Consider the following 11534-nt stretch of genomic DNA (forward strand, 5'->3'; position numbering starts at 1 on the left):
CATAGCTGGAAACAGGGCCTCTAAATATGTGATTAAATTAAAATGAAGCTGCTAGGATGGGCCCTAATCTAATGTGACTGATGTTCTTATAAGAAGAAGAGGAAATTTGGAGATATTAAGAGACACCAGGGATGTGCACACAGAGAGGAAAGCCCATGTGAGCACATGGCGAGAGGGCAGCTGTCTGCCTGCCAGTGAGAGAGGCTTTAGGAGAAATCAAACCTGCCAGCACCTCGGTGATGGGCTTCCAGCCTCCAGAACTGTGAGAAAGTACATTTCTGTTCTTTAAGCCCCCCCAAGTCAGTGATATTTTGTCATGGTAGTCCCAGCAAGCTACTACCTGCACCTCAGCATCATCCAGGGAACGGATGAGTGGAGCGAGAATCCCATCTGGGAACTCCTTACGGCCCAAGTCTACAAGTAGTATATCTTTTCCATCTATATTCCTCGGCCCAGAATTTAGTCACAAATGGTGGTGGCTTTAATAAGTCTTCACTAATAATTAGTGTTTAAATTGTTTGTATTGTAAGTACTCGGATACATATGGTGCATATCATAGTGAAAAAATACAACAACAACAACAACAAATTGTACTCCAGTGCCTCCAAAGTAGTAGTCTAATAGATAGTTTAGCCACCCATTTCTCCCTGTATGTTAGGAATCCTAGGTTAGAGAGTTAGGGCAGGAAAAACAATCTCTCTACTTGTTTTTAGGTAAGTCTCCCATATGGTTTGAAATTTGTGTAGGGTATTTTTTGTTATTGTTATTTTATGTTTGTATTTGTGATGAAACAATGCTAAGGACACTGTTTTCATAAAAAATACATGATGCACAAATTACAAATTATCTTTCTATTATTAAAGGACATTAGATATTTTTAAGAAGAGATTTAGGTGGTTTTTCTTCTCTTCTCTTTTTTTTCTTTCAGAGACAGGATCTCACTGTGTTGCCCAGACTGGAGAGCAGGGGTGTGATCATAGCTTACTGTGACTTTGAACTCCTGAGTTGGGACTCACACAATCCTCTTGCATCAGCCTCACAAGCAACTGGGACTACAGGCACATGCTACCATACCTGGCTTTTTTTTTTTTTTTGGTAGAAATGGGATCTCACCATGTTGCCCAGGCAGGCCTTGAACAATTAGCCTCAAGGGATCCTGCTGCTTCAGTCTCCCAAAGTGCTAGGATTACAGGTGTGAGCCACCGTGCCTGGCTTGTTTTGACTTTCTATAAATCTTCGGAAAATAGCCAACTACATTTCTTTAACAAAATCACACTTTTTCCCATAATTTTTCAAAATTAGTGTCTTGCTGCAAGCATGCATACTCATTTTCTCCATCTTTTTTTTTTTTCTCACAAAAAGACAACTGCAAAGATGTCCAGAAATCAGCAGTTGACCAAAAGCCTTTTTCATGCTTTCGTGTGTATGTTTGGGGCATGCCATGTCTGCTGGAGAATGGTAGGCTCCTGAGGTCTGAATTGTGGTTTCTACTGAAGCCTGAGACCATTGCCCTTACAGAAGCTTATTGAGAAGTACATTCTATTAGAAGCAAAATTGTGTAGTAATTAAGGGTAAAGACTCTGATTTCAAGTCTACCACTTAATAGCTGGATAATTTACTTAACCTCTCTGTGGTGCAGTTTTCCCATGTGTAAAGTAGGAATAACACTAGACCTACCTCATAGGGTTGCTGTGCTGATGAAAAGAGTTAATATATAGAAAGAACTTAAAACAGTACCTGATGGGCAGTAAGTGCTACCTAAGTGTTTGCTACTATTATTACTACTAATCAGCTAGGTAATATCTTCCACGGACTTAAGTCTGCCATTGTTTTTCTGTGTTAGCATCACATTTTCTAGGAAGAGTAGAAACTATTGGTGTGGGGAAAAAACTAACATGTTAATTTAAAAAATGAGGCCAGTTGCACAAGAGGCCTAGATGAGAAAATGAGTGCCTGTCTTGGAGATTCACAAGTCCAAGCACGCTTCCTAACAGGTGCCTCGGAATTCTACTCCTTTAGAAAAGATTCACACTGAAAACTCATTGTCACAATCACAGTTACTGAGTTACTGAACCAATCATCTTGCTGAGTGCTCCTAGACCTGCGCAAAGGGAAAGTCCCGGGATGGTGTTGAAATTCCCTTCTGAGCTAGAGGGCTGTTTTAACAGAGAAAGGAATCTATAATTGGCAAGAATGACCAAGCTTAATCCCAAAGCAGTTTGATAAGTCTGGAGGTCTGAGATCACTGAATGTCTAGGCCAAGACTTGCCCAGTCAGAATGAAACATGTTTTTGGAGGTAGGTAAATGAGATTAGGGAAGGCGAAGACACAACTATTTATCAAGTAATCTTTTCTTCCTTAACGTTCCACAGAGAATTGTTGTGGGGCCTGATAAGACACATGTGGGAGACTAAAAGCTTAATGACACTCAGCTTTTGCCAACCTAGTTCTCACTGTGTGCTTGGGAGAAGGATTCCTACTCTTGGGTTTCTGTCGCTTCTTCCCCACTCCGGTGTGACTTCCTGGGTTGAGCCATCGCTGCCTCAATGAAATTATTGAACCAGAGAAACTTCTCCAATGTGGGTGGATTTAGAAAAAGATATGCGTGTGGTGAGAATGACTGAACACCTTGTATATGGGGTGATGCAGTGGTGGTCCCCTGAAGCAGTAACCGCTGTAGCAGGCTTCCACATTGGGCCCTGATACTGCAATGTTGTGTGAACTTGGACCAATTAATGTTAAGTTTCAATGTTATTATTTGAAAAATAGGTAGTGTAAAATCTACTGCACTAGCTGGATTAAAAGCAAAATTTCTAGTTCCACGGGTGGAGGGTAAAGCAAGATGTTTTTCTTCTAAGTGCATGGGGCCTTTGCACAGATAAGCTAGCTGCATGGGATATGAGTAAAACAAAAACAAATTCAGATGCTGCTTCCAGTCTTCTTTAGCCAGAAAAAAGACAGAAGGGAGAAAGAGGCTGTAGTTTTCCTCCACTTCATTAGTGACCTGGGGAAATGGAGGGGGCACTGTTCCAGCAGCTCACTGGTGCCTAAAGTGTGTTTACTCACAAACTTTTGATACCAAATGTGTGTGGGTTTCTCTTCCCCTCACATTAAGCAGTTCTCTAGTTCTTCGGACAACAACTGGGTGATCTACAATTCCATTCAAGTCTGATAATAATTACCTGGAGTTAGTGCAGGCCCGTAGTTAACGGCTCAGTCCCACAAAACTGGCCTCACTTCAAATGCCAATCACATGTCCTGGGTTGCACCTGCACTTTGGTTCTGATTGGTTATAAATCAGGGGTTTCCATGCCCTTCTCCTCATGTTTGAGAATGTGCTGGAAAAATGTAGGAAAACCCTTTACTTACATTTACTGGTTTGTTATAAAGGATACAACTCAGAATAGCCAAATGAAGAGACACACAGGGCAAGCTACAGGGAACGGGTGCCCTATTCCCCCAGCACCTCCATGAGTTCACTAACCTCAAAGCTTCCCTGAAGCCCCTTGTTTAGGAGTTTTTAGGAATGATGGATTAAATCTTTGGCCATTGGTGATTGAACTCAATCTCTGGCTCTCTCTTCTCCCTGAAGATCAGGGTGTGAAACTGAAAGTTCCAATCCTGTAATCATACGTTGGGCTTTCTGGCAAAGAGCTCCCATCCTGAGGCTATCTAGGAACCCTTAGTCACCAGTCATCTCATTAACATATAGAAAGACATTCTTTTTTTTAAAAAAAAATTATTTATTTATTTATTTATTTTTGTTGTTGTTTGAGATGGAGTCTCACTCTCTCGCCCAGACTGGAATGCAGGGGCACAACCTGGGTTCACTGCAACTTCCGCCTCCCAGGTTCAAGCGATTCTCGTGCCTCAGCCTCCTGAGTAGCTGGGACTACAGCTGTGTGCCAACACACCCAGCCAATTTTTGTAGTTTTAGTAGAGACGGGGTTTCGTCATGTTGGCCAGGCTGGTCTCGAAATCCTGGCCCCAAGTGACCCACCCACCTTGTCCTCCCAAAGTTCTGGCATTACAGGCTTGAGTGCCCAGCCCTTAACTTTTATTTTAAGTTCAGGGGTACAAGGGCAGGTGTGTTACATAGGTAAACTTGTGTCATGGGGCTTGGTGTACAGATTATTTCATCACCCAGGTATTAAGCCTAGTATCCGTTAGTTATTTTTCCTGATCCTCTCCCTCCTCCCACCCTCCAACTAATAAGCCCAAGTGTGTATTTTTCCCCTCTATGTATCCATGTGTTTGCATGATTTAGCTGTAACTTATAAGTGAGGATATGTGGTATTTAGTTTTCTGTTCCTGGGTTAGTTTGCTAAGGATAATGGCCACCAGCTCCATCCATGTTCCTGTAAAGAACATGATCTCATTCTTTTTTATGGCTGCATAGTATTCCATGGTGTACATGTGCCACATTTTCTTTACTCGGTCTGTCACTGATGGGCATTTAGGTTGATTCCATAGCTTTGCTATTGTGAACAGTGCTGCAATGAACATATGTGTGCATGTGTCTTTATAACAGAACTATTTATGTTCCTTTGGTTATATACCCAGTAATGGGATTGCTGGGTTGAATGACATTTCTGTCTTTAGGTCCAAAAAAACCACTCTTAGTTGTGTCAGAGATTCTATGGGTCTTAGAAGCTCATGTGTCAGGAACTGTGGACTAAGACTAAATATATATATTTTTATTGTAGTACATTGGCTCTGTTCATCCAGTTAGAAGAACAGCATTTCTTCAGGGGCATCTCAACAGAGACACGACATAGGGAAGGTGCAGAATTCTGTATGCCTGGATACATTGCGAGCTGGCCTGAAGAGATGCACACAGGTTCTTCCTAGAGGCTGTGGAGATGTGGTCCTGATTCTTACTATTGGGTCCAGGCATTGGGGCCTGAAATTCCTACCACAGGAATTAAAAAAAGAAAGTTCATTCATATTCAGATAGTTATAAGCTGGTAAGTGCGTTTCTATTCAAACTTCTACATTATTTTCAAGGTGCATTAGCCCATTTATGTTTAATGCCTATGGTTTCAACTAGCTCAGGGGCATTCTGATAACTGGAAAGAAAGCTGTTTACAAGGTGGTTTATGTTAGGTGACTTTGCCAATAAACCTGTCTTGAAAGGTTGCTGGAAGGATTATGTGAAACCACATCAAGATTCTAAACAGTGCCTACTACATTAAGTGCTGTATGGTGACTAAGACAAACTCAGTCCCTCTCCTTATGATCCTTATGGTTTAGTGAGAAAATGGAAAAATAAACATGTCATTTCATTCTCATTCTAATTGGCCAGGGTTGTAATGCAGAGTAAAATCTGAAGAACTCCTGTAAATTGTATGCTAAATTAAGCTTAAGTGAGCACATACTATTTTCTAGGGCTCAAGTCCAAAGGTTTCATTAAATTTTTCAAGGTCTCCTTGGCTCAAAGGAGTTGAATGATCATTCTTTAGAAGTAGATGAAAAGCACCCCAAATTATCTTATGAAACACATTATTTTCCTGTTTTCCAATTCATTTTCTGAAAGCTAGCATTACATTTTATAAAAGCCAATAAAGATATTTCAAAAGTAAAACTATAGGCTGATTTTACTTATGGATATAGATGTAAAAATTCTAGATCAAATATTCACAAACCAAATGCAGTATTGCATTAGAAGAATAGACATTGAGGAACCCAGTGGCGTCTTTGCATTCTCCACTCTGGCTGGCGGGTGAAGAGATGGTGTGAAGAGTGGCTGGTTGCTGTGACACAGTGCTATATTGAAGCTCTGGAATAAGAATTGGTTTGACCTGTGGTCAGATGGCACCTGACCTGTTATGATGAGCAGACTCGGCAGAGTGTTGAGGATAAGGTCCACATGCAAGTGGAATGCCTCAGCATCCCCACCGGGCAGGAATGTCAGGATAGTCAGCCTCTGGATGGAAAGTCAAAAGACTGCATACTGCCAGGAGCAGTGGCTCATGTCTATAATCCCAGCACTTTGGGAGGTCGAGACAGGCAGATCACTTGAGGTCAGGAGTTTGAGACCAGCATGGCCAACTGTGGTGAAACCTTGTCTCTCCTAAAAATACAAAATTTAGCCAGTCATGGTGGTGCACACCTATAATCCCAGTTACTCGGGAGGCTGAGGCAGAAGAATTGCTTGAACCTGGGAGGTGGGGGTTGCAGTGAGCTGAGATCATGCCACTGCACTCCAGCCTGGGTGACAGAATGAGACTCTGTCTCAAAAATATATATATATATATAAAATATATTGTACACTTTATAATAAATAATATTTATGCATTATATAATTATACTTAAATATTAATGTATATTAATTGTATTAATGTAAATATTTAAAAATAATTATATAATATATAATATTCTTATTAAAATATATATTGATATATTTTTATATATATGGAAAAAGACTGCATGCTGCAGATTGTTAGGTGAGATGGGAAAGTGATTAGTCTTTATGTAGAAAACACAGGTGATTGCTTGGCCTGGAAATTTATACTCCAAGATTCCAGGACAAACACAGCCTATGTGGGCTCCACTGTCATGACTCATGAGACACCCGTGGTTTCCTCCCCTCCACCACACATGACCTATGCTGCTCCGGCCATGAGGAATATGGCCGTGAGCCATACAGTGGTGTGTGCCCGCCAGGAACTCAAACTGTCTATGCTGCTAATGGACAGGCGTATGCTGTGCCCTGCCAGGACTCCTATGCAGGACTTGATGGACAGCAGCCTGCTAACCAAGTCATCATTCAAGAGTGATATCCAGACAATGACAGTGACCTGGCACTGGGCATGTTGGTGGGAGTGGCTATGGTCATGGCCTTAGGGTCTCTGTTCTGGGTCTTCTAGAGGCTGTAAGATCTTGATGTGCATAGCTTCTGATAACCCAGTGTGCAGTAATATGATTTACAGGGCATTTCTGTTTGTGACAAATGTTTTTAACAATAATTTTAATCGTTCCTTTGAAAGTAGTGACATCATAATTGTAACTAATCCACATAAGTACAACAGAGAAAGGTTTGAACTGTGGTATTTTTTCTTTTCTTTTTTTTTTTTTTTTTTTGAGATGGAGTCTCGCTCTGTCGCCCAGGCTGGAGTGCAGTGGTGCAATCTCAGCTCACTGCAACCTCTGCCTCCAGGGATCAAGTGATTCTCCTGCCTCAGCCTCCCGAGTAGCTGCGATTACAGGCACGTGCCACCACGCCTGGCTAATTTTCGTATTTTTAGTAGAGATGGGGTTTCACCATGTTGACCGGGATGGTCTTGATTTCCTGACCTTGTAATCTGCCCACCTCAGCCTCCCAAAGTACTGGGATTACAGGCGTGAGCCACCGTGCCCGGCCAGAACTGTGCTATTTTGTTCAAACATGGGCTCTTCAGGGCACTGGTTCATTCTAGGACTGCCCTTCCCGAAGTCTCAGAATACTTTATTTGAGCATACCTGTTTTGAAAGGGATTTTCTTTTTAGAGTTAGGTGTAGTGCTTAAAGGATAATTTGTTTTCATGTTATGCCAGTAATATAGTGTTGTATGAGTCATGAGTGATTGTGGCAAGAAAATCTATAGCTCCTTTCCATTTAAGGTTTTCAAACCACAGACCAGAACTGGTTGCACATTACCTTAGGAGTTGTAGATTGGTAAGCTTCCGGTTAGTTCTCCGAGGCTGTGGTGTGAGAGCCCCCTGATCTGCCTTCTGGGGCTCCACAGGTCCCCAGCAAGGTAACTCCTCAGGATGACAGGGTGCAGCCCGCCTTTGAAAAACGATGCTTCAGAAATCTTCCTAACCCTAGCTTCCTTTTTTAATTTCTTTTTTTTTTTTCTTTTCTTTTTTTTTTTGAGACTGAGTCTCGCTCTGTCACCCAGGCTTGAGTGCAGTGGCACGATCTAGGCTCACTGCAACCTCTGCCTCCCGGGTTCAAGCAATTCTCTGCCTCAGCCTCCCGAGTAGCTGGGATTACAGGCATGTGCCACCATGCCTGGCTAATTTGTTTTGTATTTTTTTTTTTTTTTTTTTTTTTTTTAGTAGAGATGGGGTTTCACCATCTTGGCCAGGATGGTCTTGAACTCCTGACCTCATGACCGACCCTCCTTGGGCTCCCAAAGTGTTGGGATTACAGGCGTGAGCCACTGCGCCTGGCCCCTAGCTTCTTATTCTCAGGTTATTCTTATATGGTTTTGGTAGCCATATTTGGAAAACATATCCCACATTAGGAATTGATTTGAGCTTCTGAGCTTTAGGGTTTTATCCTTTAAAACTTGGAGAAGCCAGAACAATAACAAACAAGCGTGTGGAGGCAGATTCGCTTTATTCAGAGAGAGCTATTTGAGTGTGTGTCTGCCTGAGTTTTGCATTGCTGCCTAAGCCTCCTTATAGCCTATTTTTCTACTTGTTGAGAGAGTAATATTTAAAGAAAGGCGGGGGAGTGCAAGGAGAGCCTTAGTTAGAGCGTTTCCATTTCAGCCTTCTGGGGGGTTGGACTGTGGGGGGATTGCTCTCTCCTGTCCCTCTGAAGGCCCACAGGAGTGGGGCCCTGTGGCTGTCCACCGAGTACCAGGACAGACCATAGCTGAGCAAACTCGGATTATGGATGGGAAATGGGGCCCAGGGGCCCTCAGGACACACGGACTGGCTCAAGGTACCACTCAGTCTGGCCAGGACCCCAGCCTTGCTTTTGTTCTTGATCCCTACGTGATAGAGAAGCTTAGAACATGAAATTTTGAGCCCCAAAATGTGTGTCTCTGGAAAACCCAGTCTTGCCTTTCTGTCCAATGCTCTTATTTCCAATATTATGAAGTATGTATTTCGAATATTCACGTTTCTGTTATTTCATGTTTTCAAGCTCTGAATTATTCTGGTTTTCTGTCCTGCATGCTTTAAACATGTGATTTTACAAAGGCAGTTTAGCTGAGTGAATATCTCTGCCCCACACTCCATATGGTCCTGTTTTCCCTAACATATGTTTCAGGTACCACAGACGTATTATTTTACCCGACTAGTTACATACATGCTGTCTTGCTTTGCTGCTCAGCCACTTCCCTCTGAGGCCAAATTACATAGGATTCCATATGAAACCAGACGCCAGAGAAACCGAGCGGTGACCACAAGTCTGTTTTTATCGCCAATCCTAGGGAACTTGGTGACATGAGAGTGTCTGTTCCTAGCTGGAAGGATGTGTGTTTATCTGTCATCTCTGGATAGATGCAATGTATGACAACTCTAGTGTCCATGGTTTAAAATGTTGCTTGGAGGATTTTCCATCCTGTATAATAAGAATGGCTTTGTTCAGATTATAATCGTTATTAAAGCTGTATGTACACTTTACTTAAAAACTATGAACAGTTTTTCATGTTGCACTGGTGGTAATTTTGGACTTGGAATTACTGGGAGGGAATTACAGGAACCAGAGAGTATTGACTTTCGCTGCTGAAATGCTCTTGAAGCAGACGTCTCCCTGTGCCCCATGGCTGCTTCTGGCTGAACTGGGGAAGATGTGGACTGAAGCTTGGGTACCCGTGTGTGTCCCCGCCCCAGTCCCCACCCCCAGGGGGGCCAGCCTCATTAGGCAGCCATAGTTGAGCCTGGAAATTCACTGTCATTAGTGACTTGATCCTGGTCTGAAATGCATACTGGGGATAAGGTGGGCTCAGATATTTCATTTCCTTGGCCACAACTCCCACGTATGCCAACATTTTGGTAGCCTCAGTTTCTCAATGATGTCTTTGTTTACAGTGCTACGCTTAGTAATTCCAAGTCAAGAAGCGAGTGAGTTAGAAGAAACTTCTGTTCAGTTCTGAGTAGCATTTTACTTCCATGTGTACCTTTTTTTTTTCCTTTGAGACAGGGTCTCGCTCTGTGGTCGAGGCTGGAGTGCAGTGTCACGATCTTGACTCGCTGCAAGCCCGGCCCCCCGGGTTCACGCCATTCTCCTTCCTCAGCCTCCCGAGTAGCTGGGACTACAGGCGCCCGCCACCACGCCTGGCTAATTTTTTGTATTTTTAGTAGAGACAAAAACGGTTTTCACCGTGTTAGCCAGGATGGTCTCGATTTCCTAACCTCACGATCCGCCTGCCTCGGCCTCCCAAAGTGCTGCGATTACAGGTGTGAGCCACCGTACCTGGCTTCCATGTGTACTTTTAAATAATGATCCATACCATGAAGAAGTTGGCCATTGACATTACCTACATGCTAATCTGATTGTGCTTTTAGCTCTGTTCTTTTCATTCCTTGAGTCAACTTCAGGGTCTTGGATATTAAAGAAAAGAGGGAGAACTGTGGTTAATATCTTGGATTATAATTTGTGAACAAGGCCAGACTTCGCCCATTTTAGGCCATCCAGGACTCATTGTAGCACCTGGATCATAGGAAGACTCTCAGTTGAGACAAAATGACCCAAGTTTATTTTCCACATCAAGGTTTGATCCTGCAGAATATTTCTTTTTCCTTCCCTAGTGTATGTTGATACAAGCCATGGAATGCAGTTCCACTTTCTCCCTGGAACTGACCTTTTTGTGATTGCTTTCTGTCTCTAGTATTCTCTTGTGTCTACGGAACTGATTTTTTTCCCCCTACATATGCAAATTGTACGTTTGTAAGCGAAAATGTCAATATATTAAAGTGTTAACATTAAAGCAAAAGAAAAAAAAGAGAAGAATAAATACCAAGATTAAGTAGATTTATTCTGGAATGCAAGAATTGTTCAACATTTAAAAAACTGTAAATAATAATCAGTTACAGTAACAAAAGAGAAAACCTGTAAGATTATATTAATAAATATTTAAAGGCATGTGATAATTCAATATTCATTTCAGAGAAAAAAGCTACCTAAATATGATAAGATTTGCCAAAACCCAAAAGCAAATATCATGCCAAGTATTACAGAACAAAAAAAGTTAATGAGTTAAAATGAGGAATAAGGCAGATACACTTGTTATTTCAACTTATTACTCCCACATTATTTTGGAGGCTCTGGGTAATGCAATAGAAGATGAGATGATTTGCATAAATATTGAAAAAGGAAAGCACAATACTAGAATCAATAAGTGAATTCAGCAAGTCATTAGGACTTTTTATTTGTCCTTTGCTGTTATTTATTGAATGATATGACATTTTAAGTAAATGTAAGTTTTGTGTTTTTACATTAACAGATTTAAAAATCTTTTCCTTTAAATTTAGGATTTTGCATCTCTGCTTAGAAATGACTTCCCAGGATTTCTTCTAGTAGTTTTATGATTTGATGTTTAAACTTTTAATTCATCAGGAAGCTCCTTTTGGCTTGTGAGGGGAAATTGGGCTTAAGATTTATTTATCTTCAAAGTGTTTTATTTATTACACAACACACTTTTTCCCATTGATTTGAAATGCCAACATGGCACAAATTTCATTCTAGAATGCAGCTGGGTCTGTTTCTGGACTCTGTACCTCTGTTTTCTGCTTTTGCAGTTCCAAGATATTTTCATTATTGTAGCTGCATTTTATGATTTACTACCTGGAAGAGTGAGTTTCTAGGAAGAAATT

General features: G+C 41.6%; 1 pseudogene; it reads left to right on the forward strand.

Moving 5' to 3' along the window:
- The first annotated feature begins 5828 nt into the window (after window positions 1-5828).
- LOC104673005 lies at window positions 5829-6869 on the forward strand (annotated as a pseudogene).
- Window positions 6870-11534: the final 4665 nt, after the last annotated feature.

Source organism: Rhinopithecus roxellana, chromosome 21 (genome assembly GCF_007565055.1).
Source record: "Rhinopithecus roxellana isolate Shanxi Qingling chromosome 21, ASM756505v1, whole genome shotgun sequence".
In the NCBI taxonomy this organism is placed as follows: domain Eukaryota; kingdom Metazoa; phylum Chordata; class Mammalia; order Primates; family Cercopithecidae; genus Rhinopithecus; species Rhinopithecus roxellana.